The sequence below is a fragment of the Corylus avellana genome, chromosome ca1 (genome assembly GCF_901000735.1).
Source record: "Corylus avellana chromosome ca1, CavTom2PMs-1.0".
Lineage (NCBI taxonomy): Eukaryota > Viridiplantae > Streptophyta > Magnoliopsida > Fagales > Betulaceae > Corylus > Corylus avellana.
In genome coordinates, this window is record NC_081541.1 from 36,783,987 (window position 1) to 36,793,959 (window position 9,973).

The window sequence follows — 9,973 nt, forward strand, 5'->3', positions numbered from 1 at the left end:
ATGCTACCAGGACTTGTTTTCAAATTAGGACTTACTACTCAGTTCATATTTGTGGTAATCAGTACAAAAACTCTAGATGCGATGTTGAGTATATTGTTCGTACTTATAAGAAGGACTTCAAGGATGATCCAACGTGGACACCATATGCATTGAAACAGAGGGTGAAGAGAGACCTTAACATAAATGTTCCTATTGATCGTTGCTATAGAGCGAAGAGGGAGGCATTGAATCAACTTTTTGGTAGCCACTTTAAGCAATATCGCCTCACACGGAGATACGCACTAGCAATACTTAGCACGAACCCTGGTAGTAGTGCTTACATACATTGAGATGGAGCATTCTTTCAGAGGATATATATTTGTCTTGATGTATGCAAGAAGGGGTTCAGACATGGTTGTCGGCCCATAATTTGTTTAGATGCTTGTCATCTAAAGGGGGAATATGGGGGGCAATTGTATGCATGGCTAACAGTCAGAAATTAATTGTCTTATATTTTTTAATGTTGAAATGGGGTACGGTGTTATAAAGGGGAAGTAAATTTAGTGTTTGTTTTGTAGAAATTAATTTTATTGAATGTTGGTATCGATCATATTGTACAATATTAAACCTGATAATGTTGGGATCATTTTATATATTATTTATAAATATAGTATAAATAAACCAGATATATATATATATATATATATAATATTTACTGACGTGTCTAACTTTGTCACGTCAGTAAATATAAAATTATTAAGTTATTTAAATAAAATATTTTAAAATTAAATTGAATTCAAATTTACTGACGTGTCAAATATTGACACGTCAATAAATACCGACGTGTTATGTTCAACACGTGAGTAAATGTTGACGTGCCACCTTTGGCACGTCAAAAAAAAAAACTTATTGACATGCCAGTTTTGGCACGTCAACATTTACTGACGTGGCAAAAAATAGATACTGTTTGCCACGTAAAAAAATGGCCTTTTTTTTTTAGTGTGATACTTATCCATTTGATATCACCCACCTCGTAAAGCTCAAGGATATGGGGTTGGGAGTGATGCTTATCCATTTGATATCACCCACCTCGGAAAGCTCTAGGATATGGGGTTGGGAATTCTGGCCTAGTGATTTTATATCTAAGTTGACATTCAATGTTTGTAATAAATATATGTTTTATTCATCGATTAAATTATTTTGAGCATATGACATATAAAATGTCTTTTACGTGGTTATTACCAAAAATGTTTATCATATTTGTTATGCATGTGAAAGATCCTAGATAACATTGAATATGGGTATGGGTGTGAGTAACGTGGTTGTCACACAAGGTTTTAGGCCATAATCCTTGTGTGAGAGAGACTTAGAAAGAAGAGGCCAATCGCAGTCGAAGAACAAAGTTACTAGTTATTATTGCAAAAAGTATGGGCATTACAAATCCAAGTGTTCGAAGTTGAGAAATAAAGAGGAATGTGATAAGCCAAGTTCCTCTTCTATGGCTAGCGTTGTCGAAGAAAATTATGAGGATTCAAAATTTGCTCTTGTAGCTTCCATTTATGATGATCATTTTTACGACAAGTGGATCCTTAATACTACATGTTATTTTCATATGTCCCCTAAAAGTGATTGGTTTACTACCTCTGAGTCAATCAATGGTGGTTTGGTCTTAATGAGAAACAATGTTTGCCTAGAATATTGTTGGTATTGGTACAATCAGCATAAGTGTAATACCCCGATAAATTATCACCTTATGAAAGTATTAAAAATTCATTAAGTCAATGATTTCTGGAAGAACAGGCCCAACACAGAAACCCTAAAACCTTCCCTAGTTGGCCAAGCCTTTAGGGCCTTTTTGCAAGCAAAAGCCCACGTCCACCATCATTGCATAGGCGCTTGTCCAGGGGGACCACACTGAGCACTCGTCTACAACCCACGCCATCTGCATGAGGATCGTACTCTAAGCACTTTTGGCCTTTTGTGAATAGTACACGAGTGCCCCTATGAATAGTACACATGAGTGCTCGTTGACCATTTTTAGACTTTTGGTTCATACCCGGAGAGCACCCTTGAAAAGCATTTTTGGCTTGTTGTAACAGTACACGAGCGCTCATCCATAGGGACTACAAGAGCGCTCGTTCCTTTCTGGCAAAATTCCCATTTCACCCTCAGCTTCCCTCATCTATAAATATCCCCACAACCCCATTCGACCCAGACCTCAAAATGCTCTTTGAAACCTTGGAAAAATTCTGCCACTTTGTCTATTAAGAGTGTGTGAGCTTTGTGAGTGCCTTTGGAAGAGGAGGAGCCTTAAATAGCTTGCTTGTTGAGGTAGCCACCACCACCATATCTCCCTTATATTTTGTTGAATTGATTATGCTAGCTTAGTGTTAATATTTTGAGTATAAGCTTATTCTAGTGTTGCTCTTTTTCCTTACTATTACAAGCTTTAAAGATGTTTTGGCAAGTCCCCATGTTTATTTTTCTTGTGTGAAACAAAGAATAATTTCAAAAGGGTTTTCTACCCACCTTTGTTTCCTTGATAATTGGAAGTGCCTTATTTAATAACTTTCAAAGGTTTTAAACACCCTTCCTTGATTCTTGTAGTGGTATCATATAGTAGCATAAGTGTTTGTCTTAAGATTAGAAATGAGACACCAACACATAGGAGCCTAGGAGCATTTTGGGCACTTATTGACTAGCCCATGGCCGAACACTTGCCCAAGGGGACGATTGCTCGACCAGATGACGGTTTATATGCCCTTACCCCTATAAATGTGTATGAGGCCTTAGCACCCTTTTCATTAGATGGACCCTCATAGAGTTCTCTAATACTGCTTATGACGATAAATCATGTTTCGTTATAGCAGGGATTCGTGATGACAGAGGGATTAAGCGAGCATACGAGGAAAGTAACCACTTACAAGCACTTACCTTAAAAACGTGGGATATGTTAGTTGACTGACCATGCATATGATATGAGCATGTCTACATTTTCATAATGACTTGGTAATTGCTTTTAATAAATCGTTGATAAGATGCATTGTATGACATGGTACACCGGTACGTGTGGTATAATGGCCATGGGCTTACTATATAGACTTGATTCGTTGGTCAAATGTGTGTACTGTTATATGGGCCTTGGATTCAATTGTTGTTCATAACCAGCACAGCCTTAAAGGGTGGTCACTATCGGATGTACATCATTAGTGGGCCACCCGAGGTCGAACTCGGTCATGCCACTAGTGTTATGGACAGTAGCATACAAAGGTCGGGGCACTGGCATTGTATCACAGGTCTCTCGGGATAGCACCAACCTTGCTGAGAAGGGGTAATATCTCGAGTAGACTATACATGATAGTATGACCTATAAATCATTAGTTTGCTGCATTAAAATATTAGGCGATTGACGTCGAGAGTACACCACTCTTTTATTAACCAAACAATACTTTTATGGTGTATTAACGAAGACAGCACCCCTTTTTAAATGTTTATAAAAATTGCACGTTTAATTAGGGTTAATAATGAGCTCATATCATATTCAATCATGATGTTTACTTACTAAGTTGTTAGACTTACGCTATTATTACTCTTATATTAAACATGTTTCTAGAACTCAAGAGTGGTACGGGTCCCACTACAGACTTTGCTTTAAGATTTACATGCTGTTATCAAGATTGTTTATCATTATTGTTAAATGCTCCATGCCTTTGAGTTTGAGGATTTTACTTGTCTATTTTTGATTCAGTAGTTTTTCAGATTTATTTCACCATCCTATGCGTTAACTCTGAAAATGCTTAGAAGGGCGATTCCTCATTTTGCCACAAGTTGGTTAAATTGAGGTAATTGCTAGTAACCCTGCCACGTTAGCCTAGGCTAATTTTGGGGGCGTTACAAGTAGGATGCATGATAGGACTATTAGGACTTTGAAAAATGTTTGACATGTACCCAATTTGAAGAAAAATCTTATTTCTTTGGGTACTCTGGACTCCCTTGGATACAAGTATTCCAGTGAAGGTGGAGTAATCAGGGTTAGTAAACACTCATGGGTTGTGATGGAAGGTAACAAGGTTGATGTCGCTACTTTCTTGAGGGTAGTACGGTAATAGATTCAGCTGATGTGTCTTCTTTAGATAGATTCAGCAGTGTTAGCACAACAGAGTGAGGAGGAGGTGTAACGCCCCCAAATTCAGCCTTGACCAGTCTAGTAGGGTTACTGGCAGTTACCCTAATATAGCTAACTGGTAGCTAAATGGGGAGCTGCCCCTCTAACAATCATCAGAGTTAATGCATAGGAAGATGAGATTAATCTAAGAAATCTAATAACCATAAAGGAAGCATATTATCTTCGAAACATGGACACACAGCAAATAGAAATAATAATCAAACCTAGTAATAACATGGAGATCTCTATTTTAAACAATTCTGTAGTAGTAAACTTAGCACTCTCCTCTTCCTATAAAGAGATTTCTTACAAGATATAATAGCCGCATAAGTCTAAAGACTTAGTAAATAAACCTCACAATTTAGTATGATATGAGCCAGTTGTTATTGAGTAGAAATAAACGTGTAGTTTCACAAAGATTTGAAAGATGTGTTGTCTCTTATAATACACCGTAAAAATATCGTTTTATTGAAGAAAATGGGTGTACTCCCAACAGTAATCGCCTAAGTGTTTTAATGTAAAAAACTAATACTTTAATAAGTCATAACTATCATATATGGTCTACCCGAAAAATTACCCATTCTCAGCAGGTTTGGCATTGTCGCGAGGGACCTGTAATACAATGCCGATGCCCCAACCATTGTATGCTACCGTCCATAATACTAGTAGTCTGACTGAGTACGACCTCGAGTGGCCCACGCTACTAATAATGTACGTCTTGTAGTGACATGCTAATTAAGGTTGCGTCGGTCACGAAATAACCATTGGATCCAAAACCCTTATATCACATCCATACACACGTTTGACCATAAAATCAAGTCTATATAATAAGCTTTGGACCATTATACTGCTTGTACCGGTGCACCATGTCATACGATGCATCTTATCAACCAGTTACCAGGTTATACAAAAATGTAGATATGCTCATATCATAGGCGTGCTTAGTAATCTAACATATCACACGTTTTTAAGGAAAACCGTCGTAAATGTTTATTTACCTCATGTGCTCGCTTGAGTCCTCCGACATCACAAATCCCTGCTATAACGAAATACGACACATCGTTATATGTGATGTGGTCCTTTTGTGTGCAAAAATATCAATAATAAAAATTATCACTTGCAATAGAATGAATCCTTGTATGATAGGGCTATCTAAAGGGTGTCAAATATCAAGGACTGCACAGGTGTTGTAATTAAGCTTGTCAAGATTGAAAGTAACTCAATTTAAAGAAAGTTGATTTATTTTTGTTTTCTAAAAATAAATACATAAAAGTAAAGATAGATAGTAATAATGAGAGAAAGAATAGGAGGTTGATTTTACCTCTAACCGCATAACAATGGTCAATCATAAATTAACAAGGAAAATTTATAATATGCATGATATGGGGCTCTCACTCTAGTAGTCAAGAAAATACCACAATTAAGAAATAAGTATAATCTATCTTCAGTTGGCACAGACCGTCGACCTAACCTCTAGATGCGGTATGGTCTATCTTCCCTAGGTGTGGACTTTCAAATCGCTTAACAAGTTACTCGCAATCAAGGGATAAGCATAACTCATCTTCGGGTCATACGAATTGTCTACCTAAATTACACTAACGTCCTGTTTGGGATTGCGTTTGAAGAGTCTAAAAGTGCTTTTAACATTCAAAAAGTCTGTTTGAAGAAAAAAGTATTCGTTTCGTAAAAAAATTAAAAGCGCTTTTAAGGGTCCAAAAAAGACTAAAAATGGCCAAAACGCACTTTTGGCAAAAGCTTAAAAATGAAGCTTTTACCCAAAAGCTCTTTTTAACTTAAATGCTTTATTTCTCAAACACAATCCCAAACGGGCTCTAAGCTAGGGTGTAAAGTAATTGCCTTCCTTAGGCATGACCTATCAAACCCTCTTGATCATGTTTTAGTTAAAACCGTTTTTATAACAATCATTCATATAATCTCAGAAAATATAAAGGATTGAGTTTAATCAAGATAAAAAGCTTTCTAAGACAAGAGAAGAATTTTATAATGATTGAATATAAACTTTAAAACCAAATCTCTAAGTTATACAACCATCATGCATATAGAAAATTCCTAAATTAAAAATAAAATAAAATTATTGTTACTTGGAAAGGGCTATATCAACACCCTACTACGAGTTTAGCCGCTCATGGAGGTGCTAGAATGGTTTCCTGCCATGTTCATCTTCTTTTCAACCTTTTCAACCTTTTCAACCCTTCAAGCCTCAAAGAAGATATTTTATGTCTAAAACTAAGCATACCTCTCTTCAAGGCTGAGAGGCATGTTTATAGGGAGTAAAACAAACCCTAAAAGCCTTAGGAATCCCAAAAAAAGAGTAATTTAGTCTCCCAGTCAGATTGGAAGACCTAAAAATAGTTTTCCTTATCAATTTCATTATAAGAGGGATTTGTGATGTAGCAGGACTCACAAAAGTGCAAGAGGTAAGTAAACACGTACGTTTGTTTTCCTTTAAAAACATCCAATATGTTAGCTGACTAAGTACTCGTATGATATGAGCATATCTACATTTTCGTATAACCTGGTATCTGTCTTAGTAACTATTTGATAAGATGCATCGTATGACATGGTACACTGGTACGAGTGGTATAATGGTCATGCGCTTACTATATAGACTTGATTATATGGTCAAACATGTGTATGGATGTGATATAAGGGCCTCGAATCCAACGGTTATTTCATGACTAGAGCAGCCTTAATTGGTGGGTCACTACAGAACATATATCATTAGTAGTGTAGGCCATCCAAAGTCAAATTCAGTCGTACTGCTAGTGTTATGGACGGTAGCGCATTGGAATTTTATTATAGGTCACTCGGGATAGTGCTAACCCTATTGAAAGTGGGTAATGTCTTGGGTAAACCATATATGATAGTTATGACATATTAAAGCATTAATTTTCTACATTAAAACAGCAATTGCCGCTGGAAGTACAACTCTTTCTTTCAACAAAACAATATTTTGTTGGTGTATTGATAGAGATAACACCTCTCCTCCTTTAAATCTTTGTCAAACTATACGTTTATTTCTGTTCAATAATAAATGGCTCATGTCATACCCAATTGTGAGGTTTACTTACACCACAAAAAAAAAAAAAAAAAAAAAAAACAAGGTTTAGTGACATGGTTATTTGGGGCATTTTTCGCCAAAAAAACATCTCTATTGATTTCGCAACACTTGATTAGGTGGGACACATCGGTTTTTATGGCGACTAGAATTTAAGTTTAAGACGTTTTTTTATTAAAAAGCGCCTCGAAAAGGGGACGTCTGGAACAAAGCGCCCCCTTTTAACAAAGAGGGTGCTTAGTGGTGAAAAACGTCCCCTTTTAAAAAATGGGGCACTTCCTAGGCAAGTGTCCCCTTTTTAGAATGAGGGCGCTTCCAAGGCAAGCGCCCCCTTTTTAGAATGAGGGCACTTCTTAGGCAAGTACCTTCATTCTAAAAGGGGGGTGCTCAAGTGAGGAAGTGCCCCCTTTCATAAAAAGGGGTGCTTGCGTGTAAAGCGCCTCAATTTCTATATGGGAGCGCTTCCACACCATGAAGCACCTCCAATAATTAATATATGGAGAAAATGTTTTCCCCATGCAATCCATATATATTTTTTTATTTTTTCCACAAATATTTTCTCCATTCATGAATCTCATACAATCTTATAAATATCACACTATACATATCTAATCCATATATACAATCTCATATCTCATAAGACATCTAAATCCAAAATGATGATATCATAAACACAAAGTGTACCACATCTTAAAGAGTTAACAAAAATTATACCATACATATGAAATAAAATATCCAAAACGATATCAGAAACACAACATGTACCACCTCTTAAAACAGTTTACAAAAATTGTATATTGCATATGAAATAAAATATATCAACGGGTTTGCTTAGTATTTGGCATCAAATACATACCCAACCAACAGGTCAAGTATACGTACGTCACTTAAAGATTACCTGCAAATGATAAAACCAAAAGAAAATATTAAATTAGAAACCTATATCTAACTATTTTGAAAGTGCAAACCTATATATAACTAGATTATATTACAAGTGACTAAGATATGAAGATCTACACATACTTGTTGATGATCCACGATGGTCACCTTCTGCATCAGTTGCATGCTCATCTTCATTTGTTAATCCATTCTCACCTATATATAAATAGATGCAAATGTATCTTATGCAATCATATATATATGTTCTTAAGTCAACAGTAATGAATTGTGTTTGAGCAGCTAGTTCCCCTATAAAAGGATAAAATATAAAGGAAGAACAACATAAAATAATTTTTATTGTGTTTAAGTTATATAAGCCAACATTAAAGGATAAAAGATAAAGGATAAAAGATAATCCAACATTAGAATTTCAAATTTTATGTTGTTCTTCCGTTATCTTTTATCATTTATTGTGTTTAAGTTAATTTTATATAACTTCATGTTTGAGCAGATACTTCCTTCATATAACTACAAATAATTTCGGTGCACCTGCTATCCAGGCGCCCTTAATTAACAGTGCCTGGCTGGCAAGTGCGCCCCTAATTAAGGGCGCTTGCTAGCTAGGCGCCCTTAATTAGGAGCGCTTAAGGGCGCATGGATAGCAGGCGTCCCAAATTAAAGGTGCTTGCAAGCCAGGTGCCCTTAATTAGGGGCGCTTGCCAGCCAGACACACTTAATTAAGGGCACCTAGCTAGCAGACGCTCCTAATTAAGGGCGCCTGAATAGCAGGCGTCTTGAATTAAGGGCGCTTGCCAGCTAGGCGCACTTAATTAAGGGTGCCTAGCTGGCAAGCGCCCCTAATTAAGGGCACTTGGCTGGCAGGCGCCCCTAATTAAGGGTGCCTTGATAGCAAGCGTCCTGAATTAAGAGCGCTTGCCAGCCAAGTACACTTAATTAACTAAATTGGGGCATGCCTTATTGGAATGTCCCGAATTAAGTGGACGTTTTTCTGCGCAGGCGTTGCTAATTTTATTTTGTGTCATTTACACAATAAAACGTCCCTATAAGGGGATGTTTTATTAAAGCGCTTCTATTCCAAGCGTTAGTAAACCTTGTTTTTTTTGTAGTGTACTAAGTTTTTAGACTTATGCAGTTATTGCATCTTGTAGGAAACCTCTTCCTAGGAAGAGAGTAGTGGTGAGGTTGCCACTACGGAATTGTTTAAGAGAGATCTTCACATTATTATGAGGTTTGATCAGCTTATTATTTGTATTAGTTGCTCCGTGTCTATGTTTCGTGGATAATATATGTTTTTTTTTTTTTTTTTTTTATGGTTATTAGATTTTTGAGATTTATCTCATCTTCTTATGGAATAACTCTGATAATGTTTAGAGTGGCAGTTCCTCTGTTAGCTACTAGTTAGCTATATTGTGGTAATTGCTAGTAACTTAACAAAACTGATCAAGGCCAGATTTAGGGGGTGTTACAATGACATAATGCATAAAAGGGTTCAGGCGTAAGTTTGGGTATTACCTAATGGTTCAAAGACTGGTTAACGAACACTCGTGGTGGTCCCACAAGCGAACACTCGCATTTAGGTCAAGAGCATACGTTCGGGTGGTCCCCGTAGCGTACGTTTGGTCAGAGAGTGGGTGTCTTGGGTTTGGTGTGAAAGAGCTTAAGGGTTTGGGCTACTCATAAGGGATTTACGTTTTTGGGTTATAAAACTATGTTTATGAAAATATTTTGTTGCTTTGTAGTAAATTATTATCCTTTTAAAACTAGTATTTTATCGGGGAATTAGAGGAGGAGTGTTTCATGTCGCATGTACTTTACTCGAGTGCGTTTAGGAACATCATGTGTGTGCGGAT